Source organism: Pleurodeles waltl, chromosome 10 (genome assembly GCF_031143425.1).
Source record: "Pleurodeles waltl isolate 20211129_DDA chromosome 10, aPleWal1.hap1.20221129, whole genome shotgun sequence".
NCBI classification, from domain to species: domain Eukaryota; kingdom Metazoa; phylum Chordata; class Amphibia; order Caudata; family Salamandridae; genus Pleurodeles; species Pleurodeles waltl.
In genome coordinates, this window is record NC_090449.1 from 475,949,120 (window position 1) to 475,963,428 (window position 14,309).

Here is a 14,309-nt window from a genome sequence, read left to right on the forward strand (position 1 = left end):
CCACACTACACTTTGACTGGCTGTGGGTGTTGTGAATGCCCTGGCAGCACACTTGCCTCTCAGGACCTGCCCCAAACACTTTTTATTCACATTGACCTAAATGTACATGTTATGTGGCATATCCTATGCATGGCAATGTTAGGATGTGCTATGGATGTAAACATTGTTGATGTTTCGAGATGATGTTGGGTAATGTGTGTTTAATTGGATTGCCCTATTTATCGTATCAAAGTCCTATTTGGTTCTCAGACTGTGCAGGTGTGTTTCAGTGACCAGTTGCATGTGTCCCCTCCTCAATGTTGTTGTCTGAGCAGTATGACATTAGTGATGTTGCCTTGTTAGCCAGGCACGTGAGGGACCCTGACGTATGCAGCATGTGTGTGTCCTTAGTGCTGTGTGGCGCCTATTGCTGTTTACTTTGGCTGATGTATGTGTCAAGTATGGGCATTGGCATTTGAGTGTACTGGTGCCTTTGTCTTATTTCTATAAATAGTTGCAGATGTCATCCTCACCCCCTAATTTAGGTATGTATGTTCCATGGGGAGGTTCCTGCCATTTGCTACTATAGCTGCACAGAGATCAGAGGTGTTATTGTCAACTGTTGTCGCAGTTACATTGCAGTTGTTGTTTTGGCTACTGGATTACTGATGGGGACCTAGTTTATGTAGGATACATTTTGACTGACGAGTGCCTGGATCTAAGTTTGACGTAGTGGCCTTCCCACCTGTCGCTGCCTTCCCTTGGCTCCATTGTTGTAATTACAGGATGGCCCCATGGGACTGTTGTTGGTGCTGTATTTTGTCATGCCCCAGCTTCAGTCTGTGCTGGCCATGCCCCCCAGCTGTGCCCCTTTACCCATGCCACTTCATATATATGCTGAGTTACATGCATTGTGTAGTAGGTATTCCCCCCCCCGGTTGCAGTTATCATTATTGTATTATGATTCCCCATGCGACTTACCCTGCATGTGCGTTGTGTTGTGGTAGTCTGCGCTGTCCTGTCCTTGAATCCCTGTGACAATCTCCTCAGGGATGACGGCTGCGACCATCTCCTCCTTGTGGTCCAGGGCCTCCTGGTGTGCTGGACTCCCCCCTCCAGTCTGCAGTGCTGCCTTCCTGTTCCTGGCCATTTTTTCTTTTGTCCTACGTTTGCAGTCATGCCAGCATTTCTTACACTCGGTGACTGTTCTGCGTTCTTCAGCCACACTGTTGATCTTGTCCACAATTTTTTGCCATATGGCCTCTCTCCTACTGATAGGCAATTTAGAGGTGATGAACAATTGGTGCTGGTGTTCCGTCACTTCTTTAACCAGGATTTCCTGCTCCTCTGCACTGAAGCGACACTTTCTTTTTTTTCTGAAAATGTCCTGGTTCCTGTATGGATCATCCTGGCTGGTTCCTGGTCTGCTGTCATCTTCCTGGGGTCTGTTGTGGCATCTGGGATCCATTTTGGCTCTCCTCTGCTGAAAGGGCAGTTTTCGTGGGTAAATTTGACGCTATTGCGTCAAAATAAATAGCGCTTTCCGGGTTGCGCTGTCATAAATCGACCCACAGTCATTTGCGTCGCGTTAACGTTGGTTTCCTTTACAACTTGACGCCGCTGTGTGCGTCACGAAATAATGACTCTCACCTGTTGGTTGCGCCGCCGTGCGTCAAAGTATAAATTTGACGCCCGCACGGTGCATCGAAATGGCGTTAGCCGGCGTTCACATTTTTGACGCAAAGCGCGCCGGCGCAGCTTTGCGTCAAAAAGTATAAATATGGCCCTTAATGTGATAAGCAGCAAAGGCTTTACCAGTTGATAAACACCTGCTTTGATGTGAAGCAGCAACCTCTGTCACTGCATGCTGTCAGCACTTCTCTCTCTGTGCCCATTGTTTTTCCATGCTTTCTCTGCGTCGAAGGCACCCACAGTGCCAATGCTCCTGTAACACAGTAAGGTGCGCTGTTGCCTTTTTGAAATTGCTCATTGGGATGGCCTGATCCCAGCATGGACACTCCGAAGTCTTTTGAGATTGCATTTTAAGATTTGTGGACTATCTTCTGCAAAAGGGCAGCCTTAATGTAATCCCATTGGGCCTGGCTAGGAATAAGTCCTGAAAAAGCATTAAAATATGCCTGCTATGTCCTCTGTACATCTCTACAATGCACATATAAGACAAAGAAATTAATGCAACATAGGTGATTGCTACTTTAGTTGTAATATAGTCTGTCATGTATTGTAATGGGATGGTTTGATTTGATTTGATTTAATTGATCATTTATAGAGCGCATGAATGTCCTTGGGCGTCTTGACTCTCATATTCACCAATTTCCTAAACTGAAGTCGTGGGGGGTGAAATAAGGACTACAAATGAAGAGAAAACAGCCAGGATTTCAGATGTTTCCAAAAGATAGTCATATTGGATTTACATTTAAGGTGCTTAACAGGTCGATTCCAAAGTTGACAAGTGGAGAGAACAAAGCTTCTTCTTTCCTAAGAGACTTTCTTGATTTGTGGGACGATGACAGTTATGGAAACTGCCACTCACAACAGTCTATTAGGAGTGTACCACACAAATGTATCTTTCAGGTACTCAAATCTAGAACCTTAAAGTGCTTTATGCGCAAAAAGGCCACTCTTTTTTTAACTAGAAGCCAACGAAGCTCTGGTAAGGCACCCGAAACAGATTTGAACTTTGGTATTTTCTTAAGAAGGCGACCGGCTGCTTTCTGCAGAGTCTGAAGCTAGTTTAGAGAGCATTGTTTTAAACCCAGAGAAAGGGCATTGCAGTAATCCATTCTGGATAGCACCAATGCAATAACAACCAACCTCTGCAAACCAAAAGGAATGAAAGGCAGAACCTTCCTCAAAGTTCTCAACAAGTAGAAACAGGAAAAGGTCAGTTTATTAATGTGATCTGTGAATGACAGAACAGAATTGAAAATTGCCCTAAATTCCTAACTTTGCGTACTGGCACAGGGGGAGGGACCAGAGCTCGGGTCCACCAAGATTGTTTCTAAAAAGAGATGTTTTTCCCAAATAGTAGAACCTCTGTTTTTTCCATGTTCAACTTGAGATAATTACCTCTGATCCAGCTAACAATTGCCAATTGTGCACATGCATCTGCTAAAACGCTCAATGACTTTGTCAGCATTGCTGGAGATCGACATTACAATTTGAGTGTCACCCGCATAGGACGAACGAACAAATTAACTTAGCTAAGGGGGCCACATATATATTTTAAAAAGCATTGGATTCAGTGATGATCCCTGGGGGAGACCACAAGACAAAGAGAAAGATTTTGAACTATACTCTCCAAGGGCCACAGACTGCTCTCTACTTGTTAAAAATGAGGAGAGACGATCAAGGACCGATCCAGCTGGGCCACATGGCTGGCATGTTGAAGGCTGCAGAAAGGTCCAAAGGACCACCACAGACCTCCCGCCATTATCCATGATGTGTCTAATCTGTTCAGAAACTACAACCAGAGCTGACTCTTTACTGTAGCTTGATCTAAAGCCAAACTGCAACTATCTAAATACTCTGAACAGTACTGTAGAGGTGCTTCTCAAGGACCTTCTCTGGAAATGGTAGACGGCAAATAGGCCAATAATTTTTCTCTTCTTTAGGGTTAAGTGAAGGCTTTTTCAGCAAAGGAAGAATGGAGTCTTTGTTTTCAATCTGTGGGCAAGATACCTACACTAATAATAATATTTAACAAGGTGATAAGAACAGTTATCTCATGGGTGAGTAGGGGTCTGGGGGAGCTCCTGATTTAGTGTAACTGATTAACTCAAACACTTGGTCAATAGACAAAGGTGTACAGTTGCAGAGCTCACTATTTTTAAGGCTCGAGTAGGCAGTCTCTGTGCTTGGAACAATAACAGATCGGGAAGAATCAAATTCACCATATGCTGCCTCAAATGTATTTTTGAAAAATTCCGTAAGCTTATCACAAAGATCTGGATGGGAAGTAGGGCATTGGAAAATGTAGGGCTAAAGAGTGCCTGAACAGTTTTAAAAGTCTCTCTAAAAAGAGTTGTTTGCCAAATAGATTTTTTCTGTGTACTAATTTTGTTTTCTCTACAAAGATAAGTTGTTTATACTCCTGAATATATTTTGTATAGTTTTATATCTGCATTTTTCCTCTGCACAATAGTTCACTCTCCAGACTTTCTCTTGCTTATGGCATTTTTCTTCCAAGGCCCTACGTTTGGGTGAAAGCCATGGTCCGATGGGTCTATTCCTATACGTTTTTACATATTTTAAAGGTGCCAGCTTAGTGACTGTCTCATTTATCCACTCTGCGAAGTTAGCTGCAGCTGCATTAGGGCCATCTGTGAGCAGTGGCTGTCTAGCCTCTAGAATCTGACAAATCCATCTTATTTTGTTCCAGGCCCAAATCTTTTACCCTGCTCTGCTATTTTAGCTTAGGGAAATGAGTTATAGAGAAAGCATACAACAACATTAAAGTAAGACACGAATATTCATCTGGGCTTATTAAAATTGTAATTGACACTATCTCAAAGCACTGACTGAAGGAGGGTGGCACAAAAAACGTAAAACTCAAAAAAACTCACTCATGGCCCATTGACATGTTCGACCACAATTGCAAATTGAGACATTAGGGGATGATGTGTGAGGCTGAATGGACTTTTTCACTTGCAAAACAGAACAACAAAGAAACACACACTTGCACGGAAAGAGGGAATGAACTACAGAGGGCACAGATTAAGCACTACGAAGGTGAAAGATCCTTGAAGATTCCGATGTAACCAGGATATGGAACTGTTAAGGCTTCCCTTTATGACTAATTTACTCACTTTGGGACTCGTTTTAGGCCAATGAATCTTTTGACCCTGATTGAAGACACCTTAGGACGAGATAACTAATCAGCATGTCAATCAATAAGTCAATAACGTCATCAAGGTTTACCATAATAAGACAATTCAGTTTAGTCAAAGACATTAATAAAACTCAGAAACCACCATGACCTTGTAGTCATGAATAACCACACCAGTTTAGTGCTATTATATGAAGTTTATTCCCTATTAATTACAATTCTACTAGTAGGTTTATTAATCTCAGAACCAAGAAACACATTAGCATAGTCACGATATGGCAACTCTGATAAGATTTCATCAAAGCAAGAATCACAAATATTAGAACATAGCACGACGTCAACATAGGTTATCCTTAGCAGAGTATCATTATTGCATTATTCAACAAAGCATTGAATCAGTCATTTGTCTATTTGCGTCCGTGTAGTGAACCCCTTAACTAACCTCGAATTAGCATTGGCATGCTGGGCTTCATGTAAAACAATTTAGCAACACCAATTTAGAAAACATCTAACTATGGTCTCTGACAAAATAAGCAGTTGGTACCTAGAAAGGAAAAGCAAACAGACAATCACAATTTCAATGTCATATAGTTACCCTCCGTATTGAGTCAGCATACAGATTCAGTCTTCGTCCTCAGGACATCAGTTGATTCACCATCAGACTGGAATTCAGCAAATAGGGTAAAAGGGGCACTTCCCTCATAAGGAGGTAAAGTGTAAACGGGCAATATAAGGCAAGAATGGTCTTAAGAACCAAACAGCAAAGTCTCTATGCAGAGTGACAAAGTGTCTGGGTCATAGCAAATCGCAATAGCATCTACCCCTCCTCTATCTCCTAGTCTCCTATTCTAATTTTCATCCTTGTGTCAAGGGTTTTTAATCCCTTTTCTGTTGTACAGTCCCCTAATTCTTCATTGGTTGAGGGGTTGCACCCCACTATCTCCATCCAATAGGTTTTCAATTAACTCATCAAATTTGTCACCCCATAACTGTTCTCACGTAGTTTATTGGTCCTTATGATTGACGTCTTCAGCGGCAGAATGTCCGGTATGATTTCATACTCTCGTGGTCCTCTTTGCATCTTTAGTCAGTGGCTCCATTGTCTGTACCGGTCCAGGCGACCTTGTACCTGCGAGTAGTCTACACTGTTGCATTCAGCAAGAATGTTTCACTAAGCAAGTCAAATTTCATGAGAAAGGATCTATTACAGTTACATTCATCTTCTAGCTTTGGAAAAAACAAGAGTTCATGTCCTTCAGCAAGTCAGCACACTGCACGTTAGAAAACACATTTAATATGAAACCAGGCAGCTAGGCCTCGACTCATGCTAACTAAGGCCTAATGATTTATTAGTAGAGCTTTAACATATAACCTTTTAATATTAGTGCAAAATCATATTTTAGCATAACATTTTATCATTATTTAGTCAGTTTCATTAGTCCCCGTATACATTAGCGGCCACTCCCCATGGGCACATTTCAAGCGCACGTTTAGCAAAATACATTAAACATTTTCTATGCGGCCTTATTACACATTAGTTCATAAACATTTCATGTTAATATTTAAGTATATAAGCTACGCTCTCCCAGTCCCTCCTCTGATGACACTTGTCATCACACAAAACCTTTCCCTTCACAACCTTTCATTTTCTTCAAGTTACGCATCTCAATTTCCTCCTCCCTATGTGATCTTTCCAAATTTCTTTGAAGATTTTCTCCTTTTCTTTTTCTTCTTTCCTTTTGTTACGTTTTGCCAAATTTCTTTTAATTCTTTTACTAATTTTGCATGATAATCATAGTCCAAATAGACAGGTCAGGACAATCAATATACCCCCTAATATTTTTGCAAGAACCACATTCCAAATACTACTAAACCAATTCCCTACTTTGATAATTCCTTTCCCAACCTTTTCCCCAACTCCAGGTTCCTTCAGCTCCTTCAAATCTGCACTATCTCTTGTTAGGTTAGTAAGCATACCTCTAATCTTTCTACTATTATCAGGAATGAATGCACAACAATGGCGCTCATTAAGCATCTTACAGACTCCGCCACTCTTTGCTAAAAGAATATCTAAAGCAAGCCGGTTTTGAGGAGTCACAGCTCTTTCCGCAGCAAGTTCAGTATCCATCAGGAGTATAGCCCCTGTGAAGTTTGTCAGCATGTTATCCACAATAGTAGACAACTTTCAAATCTTTATGGAGTTTAAGATAACCCCTACTGAAGGAATTATGGCTCCAAATATGTCACCTACGACAGCTGTGGTACTGAAAATTCTGGACCCGTGTTATAAACATCGTCGTATCACAACGATTTTGGTATCAGCAGACCGAGAATGATTAGAATAGTATGCACAAGCATTGTATTCATATTCGGGTAACGAAATCACCCGAATATCAGAGTTTCTGTCCTGAACCCTTGTGTTCCATTTAAACGACAGCCATTTTGTGATTGCCCTCACATAGGCCAATGTCTAATGCTGAAAACGAGTCTGAAGGACACGTACATCTTTGCTGACTCCTCTGTGACCTGGGCAAGCTGACTCCACTGCCTGAAGCCAAACCTGTTCGGCCAGTTTCTTTCCCAGTGGCCGAATGAGATTAGTATCAAGGCACAACACATCATAAACCTTTCATCACACACAAACCATGCCTAATCTTACACACACCTGTCCCTGTTTCTTTCTTTATGACTTGCTTTACAAGGAGGAGGTGCCCGTTTATATTGGGGGTCCGTCGATATCTGGTGAAAGTACTAAGCCTTGCCGGGTAATTGATTGAGGGCTGGACAAACTGAAATATGGGCTTGTCATCATAACCCTGCTATTTCTTTGTAGTGAAAATATGTGAATGGTCAACTGTAAAATAAGGAATGTTTGCCTAAAGCATAATATTTTGTATAAAAGAGAAGGTTAGCTTTGCAAGAGCAGCAGTCTCCTGAGAATATACACTGTGTTGTACTTCTAGGATACCTGTTACTGGCTGCAGCCAATAAACAAGATCTTTGACTTCACCAAGAAGACTCTGTGTTTCTGTAGTCTGAAACAGGAAGGACTCGAAGTCTTAGGGTGTGTTCCCTGGCACCACTGGGTTCTGAAAAACCCAGTACTTCAGTTGGCGCCCAACGTGGGGCGATTTCAGCAGTACCAGTCCAAGCCAGAGGTTCGTGAGGAGCTTCGTGTGAAAATTCTGGAGGGAGGCCGCCACTTCATCGACCCCTGTATATCGACGTGGTCCGAAAGTCTTTGCTGCGAGGTTCCCCTCTTCCCGACGGCTACGAAGGACTGCTGCCCTGACTATCGCCCTGTTTTAGACCCTTGATGATTTGGTAGAGCGAAACGATAAACGAGTCTTCTGGTAACGTCATTGATACCTCAGTTAAGTATAAGTGGAGCGTCTCCCAGTCCTTAGTTTGGTTCTTAGTTTGGTATCCCCTTGGGATCTTTGATTTGGAACTTGCAAGTACCAAAGCCGAGGGATTTGTGTATTCACGAGGCTATCGTATTCGATAATCCTTTGAAGTTTGAAGCTAGACTAGAGAGCGAAGATGCCTGGTCTTAGCAGACATGGAAATTTGTTTTGTCTTGGTTATAATAGGGATTCCCGATTGGAGGTCTTGTGTCCGGTTCCTCCGATTGGAACTCCAACCTATGAACTATATGTGAAACATGGCATAGGCCCCTCACATATAATGAAGTATGGATCCGATACACCAGGAAAGATGGTGTTTTAAAATGGCCCCAATATGGTAGTTTTGACACAGAGATTCTGGATAATCTGGAGGTTAAACTTTTTAAGAAGAAAGCCCGGCCGGCGATGTTTGACTCTTTCCGCCTATGGCGTAAGGAAGCCAAACAGAAGGAAATTAAATTAGCAAAGAGAAATAAGAGGGAAGAGGGTATCTCGATAATGCAAGCTGCCATGCAGTTTAAAGATGATGAAGAAGAACAGATGAATGAGCAGTTGCACAGGCAACGTAAATTGGTGACCGATAAATGTTATCCAGTTTTTCCGCTTCTTCAGCAAGATGCAGCAAAAGAACTTGAGAAAGATCCTTTAATGTCACACTTGTTGAGTTCGCCACCCCCTTATGCGCAGAATGCTACAGCACCTCTGCAACCTTTAGCTGTGCAACCTCCGGTTATTGTGCCTCAGGTTCTTCCACAGCCGCCAGCTCCTCTTCAGTTGGCTCCTACTACTATGGCGCAGCCCCTTCAAGGGCCGCCGACTTCGCTACCTGCTCCATCTGTACCTCCTACGACTTTATGTACTACATCGACTGCCTCTTCTGGTGTTCTTCCTAATGCTGCCTCTGCGTCTGCTTCTGCGTCTGCCTTGCCTCTCTCTGTTTTTCCTCCTGTTCTTTCATCAACTTCTCCTTCTGTCCGACAGAGAGTGACAGATACTGTTGCCAGCCTTATATTTCCTCTCTTTGGGTCGTCTGGTGTGACCCCAGATTCGGAGCGTAAGCAGTCGTGTAGTCAACTGTCTAATTCTCGAGAGAGAGAAATGTTTGACCGTATGGCGCGTAAATGGGTTGTTTACCCTTTAAGATACGATGTAGAGTCTGTTATGGATGTCTTCCGTCAATGGGAAGCACCGAAACAAAGATACGTTTTTGAGAAAATGTGTGCTTTCCTTTGTGAGGAATTGGAGGATAATGATTTGGAAACCAATCCGCCTGATTTGTGCCGTGTACGGTTTGAGTTTGAAAAAGGCACGATTGTGGGTCCCGATGTTGAGAAAGCAGTTGCGACGTTGTTGTCCTTTAGGAATAAGGATCCTTCTCAGTCATTGTTCCAACATGACTCCTCTGTTAAAAAAAATGTGCGACAGTACCCAATGAGAGAAGTCCCTCCGGTATGGAAGGACGCCGTTGCGGCTGATGTTGCTAATCAAATTGATGCTGTCCCAGCTCATTTTCAGCGTGTTTCGGTACATGTTCCGTGGAAGCGAGCTGAAGTTTTAGCCCTTAAGCAGACTTTGCCTGATCCCCGTAAAAACCCTGCAGGGTATTATAAGGAATTATCACAGACTGCAGACTCATGCATTATGAATTTAGCCGACATAGACATGTTATTTGGGAATGTTGTTCCACAGCCTTTGTGGGGATTGATTCACCATACAGATCATGCACAAGAGTTAGGTGACTCATGGGCTAATATTAGTGCTGCAAATGATAGACAAGTTGGTGGTGCCAAGCCTGAGCCTTTGGTAGCAGAACTGCCTGCTAGGATCATTACTTACATGAAGGCTTTAATGCCTGCGATGCGTGTGAATTGGGATAAATTGTCTGCATGTAAGCAGAAGAAAGATGAAACAGTGTCTGATTTCTTCACCAGGTTTGAGGAAACGTTTATCGACCACAGTGGTCAAGATATGAGTACAGAAGGTGGTCAACGGTTGTTCGTCGACAAGTTTGTGCACAATTTGCTTGCCGAGCTGTGTAAGAAATTGAAGGATTCAGAGAGTTCTTGGGCCGTTTCCTCTTCAGCACAAATATTGGCTACTGCACAGTACTACGAAAATAGGGATAAAGATGAGAAGGATAGAGCAGACAAGAAAACTAAAGAATTAAAGACGAAGGTTCTTTTACAACAGGCGTATCCGCCACGTGGTGGTCAGAGTAACTATCAGCAACCTCAACAGTTCCAGAGAAACTCGCAAAGGTTTGAGTTTTCTCAACCACGTGTTCCTGTAGGTCCCAATCAGTGTTCATATTGTAAAGAAGAGGGTTATTTCAAGTATAGTTGTCCTATTTTGTTACAGCGTACGAATGGTGCTTCTGGCGCAAGAGGTCGAGGTGTTCAACAAGCTCCTAGAGGTAGAGGACGTGGAAGTTTTCCCCAGAACACGCGTTCCTTTCCGTCTCAAAACTCAATGAATAGTTTTGACCAGCAACATAACGCGTCTGGTAGGACGCCTCAGTACTATGCTTACGACTACTATGCAGAAGAAGAGAACTTGGAAGGTAATAATTGCTAGGACAGCCATAGACGAAGAGAGGGAGTTTTTTTAGTTCCAGTGGATCAGAATGGACCCTATGTTAAGGTGATTACATCAGGTGTGTCGGAGCCTTTTCTGTTGGATACTGGTGCTACAAAGAGTTCTATTATGCACTCAAAACTGCCTGGCGCACCTTTGTCTGGCGAGATGAATATTTCAGTAGGTTTTTCTGGCGCCCCGGTTAGGAACCCAATTTCTAGTCCTATGTCCCTTTCTGTTGGACCTTGTGAATTGGAAGCACCCCTTATTCTGACGACAGGTTGTGGTGAAAACTTGTTAGGATTGGATTTGTTGAAAAGATTGTATGCAACATTATATTGTTCTCCTTCGGGAGTACAACTTACACTGGGTAGGAAAATGGCCTCTCCAATGTATTTGTCGAAGGATAAACTTCCGACCGAATTGTCGTTTCTTCCTGATATCATTTGGGCTACTGGTCCTAATGACGTGGGTCTGTTGGAAATACCGCCTTATGTTGTGACATTGAAAGCCAATGTTAAATTACCACGCATTCAACAATACAAGATCTCTAGTGAAGGTGAAAAGGCGTTGCTAGCGATCATTTATGATTTAATTGAAAAAGATGTAATTGAAGAGACAAGAGGCAACGTTTGTAATAGTCCTGTTCTGCCTGTTTTGAAACGTACTGACCCCTCTAAGCCACCTGTTTACAGGCTCGTGATTGATCTTAGAGAGGTAAATAAAATAGTTGTGCCACAGTTTCCAGTTGTTCCTAATATCACTGCCCTATTGACTATGATTCCAGCTTCCGCCACCTGGTTCTCGGTGATTGACTTAAAGAATGCTTTCTTCAGCATCCCGATTGCCGAGGAGAGCAGGGATATTTTTGGATTCAGTTTAGGAGGCCGAAGTTTCCGCTTTAAACGCGCTCCTCAAGGCTACTGTGAAAGTCCATCAATATATAGTCAGGCTTTAAAAACACAGCTTGATGCAATTGTTTTACCTGACGGCGCTACCCTTATTCAGTACGTCGATGATTTGCTAGTCGCTACAGATACTGAAGAGATTTGTAAAGAAGCCACCTTGTCGTTGGTGCGTCATTTATCTGATTTACATCACAAAGTGTCCCTTTCAAAACTGCAATATTGTCGACAAGAAGTGACCTACTTAGGTCATCTCTTATCGAAGGAGGGAAGGAAACTGACCTCAGAAAGAATTCAGGCAATTGCAAAATTGAGTGTGCCAAGGACACAGAGAGAAGTACGTGCTTTCTTGGGCATTACATCATACTGCAGACAATGGATACCGAATTTTTCTTTGCTGGCCAAACCTTTGGTAGCATTGACCTATAAAGATACACGAACCCCGTTCCGTGGTCTGAAGATTGTCAGAAAAGTTTTTCCGAATTGCGTAATGCATTGTGTTCGGCTCCTGTGTTGGGTACCCCCGACTACAGTAAACCCTTTACACTGTATGTCCATGAGAAAGAGGGTTGTGCATTGTCAGTGCTGACACAGTCTTTTTGAGACAAGCAGCACCCATGCGCATATTTTTCGTCAACTTTGGATCCGGTAGCTAAAGCATTGCCGAGTTGCTTGAGAGCCACAGCGTCAGCAGCTGTTTCTATTCGACAGTCTGCTGGGTTAGTGATGAATAATATGTTGATTGTGATGGTTCCACATGCAGTGGACACGTTGTTAAACAGGACCAAGACACAGCATTTAACTAGTGCTCGATTGTCAGGTTACGAGTTGACACTGTTAGCGAGTCATGTGCACATAAAGAGGTGCAATACGTTGAATCCAACCACGTTATTGCCGATTTCAGTAGAGACAGATGATGTTGAACAACATGATTGTTTTCTTAGGACAGAAGAAGAAACGAAAGGGAGAGTAGATCTTAAAGATACTCCTCTTGTAAAGTGTGATGGTACCTTATGGGTGGATGGTTCATGCTTCAAGCTTCCGAATCGTGATACGACTGCAGCATATGCTGTCACAACTTTGCATACGATTGTTGAAGCTGCACGTATACCACATAATTCAGCTCAAGCAGCAGAGCTGATTGCACTTACGAGAGCGTGTGTGTTATCGAAAGGAATGAAAGTGACCATATATACCGACAGCCAGTATGCGTTTGGTGTGGCCCATAGTTTTGGACGATTGTGGAAAGAACGTGGGTTCCTGACTTCGCATGGAGCTAAAATTCAGCATGGTCAGTTGGTGAATGAGCTTCTTGAGTCACTGACCTTGCCATTACAAGTTGCGATTGTGAAATGCAGTGCACACAAGAAGGTTACTGATGATGTCGGTCGTGGCAATGCATTTGCTGACAAAATCGCAAAAGAAACAGCAAAAGATGTGATGAATCGAATGTATGTTGCAGGCCCCGCAAGATGGGTTGGTAACGTTGGAATATGTGAAGATACGATAGAGGGTGTGAAGTCTCTTCAAGCTGAAGCTTCAGAGAAAGAGTTGAGTGTGTGGAAAGAGAGTACGGGTAAATTGGATGAAAATGGTTGTTGGGTTGACTTGTCAGAACATCAGCGATGGTTGTTACCCGATGCGTATGTGCTTGCAGTGGTGACAATGGCTCATGGAATGGCCCATATCAGTGTGAAAGGGATTTGTAAGTTGTTGGCTCCAGTATGGCAAAATGCTGGAATTCCTAAATGTGCAGAGAATGTGGTCAAGAATTGCATGGTGTGTCTGAAATACAATCCTGGTAGGGGAACCCCAACTCCAGCTGGTCATTTTGCGCCTCCAACGTATCCGTTCGAGGTTTTGCAGCTAGATTTCATCCACATGGAAAGGTGCAACAATCTGAAATACGTACTCGTTGTTGTTTGTGCTTTTTCAAGATGGGTAGAAGCATATCCCTTAAAAGACAACACTGCCTTATCCACAGCTAAAGCCCTTGCCAAAGACTTCTTCCCTAGGTTTGGAATGCCGAGAATGGTCTGGAGTGATAATGGGAGTGAATTTGTGGGCCGAGTGATGAAAAAAGTATGTGAGGGGCTAGGTATCCAGCAAAAATTCCACGCTGCAAATCACCCCCAATCAGCTGGACAGTAGAGTGCTATAATGGCACGCTAAAACTGAAGTTGGCAAAGATACAAGCGAGCTCTGGTCTTAAATGGCCTGACGCTCTGCCTCTAGCACTCCTATCAACAAGAATGACTGTGCATTCGCGAGTGGGACTTAGTCCCTATGAAATTGTGTTCGGCCGCCCGGCCAACATATGGGGAGTGCCAAGACCAACAAAATTCAGTGAGATCGAACACCCTGTACTGCTTGATTATTTGTGTGAATTGACGGCTAAATTGCGTGTTCTACACCAACAGGTTCACGATACTCTGCCTCAGGTCTCTGAAGCTCCAGGACATCTTATCGATCCTGGATCATGGGTGCTGGTCAAGAACTTCCAGCGGACAAAGAATGACCAGCCCCGTTGGACCGGCCCCTACCTCGTCCTTCTCTCAACAAGATCAGCTGTTCGAGTGGAAGGAAAAAAGAAACCCC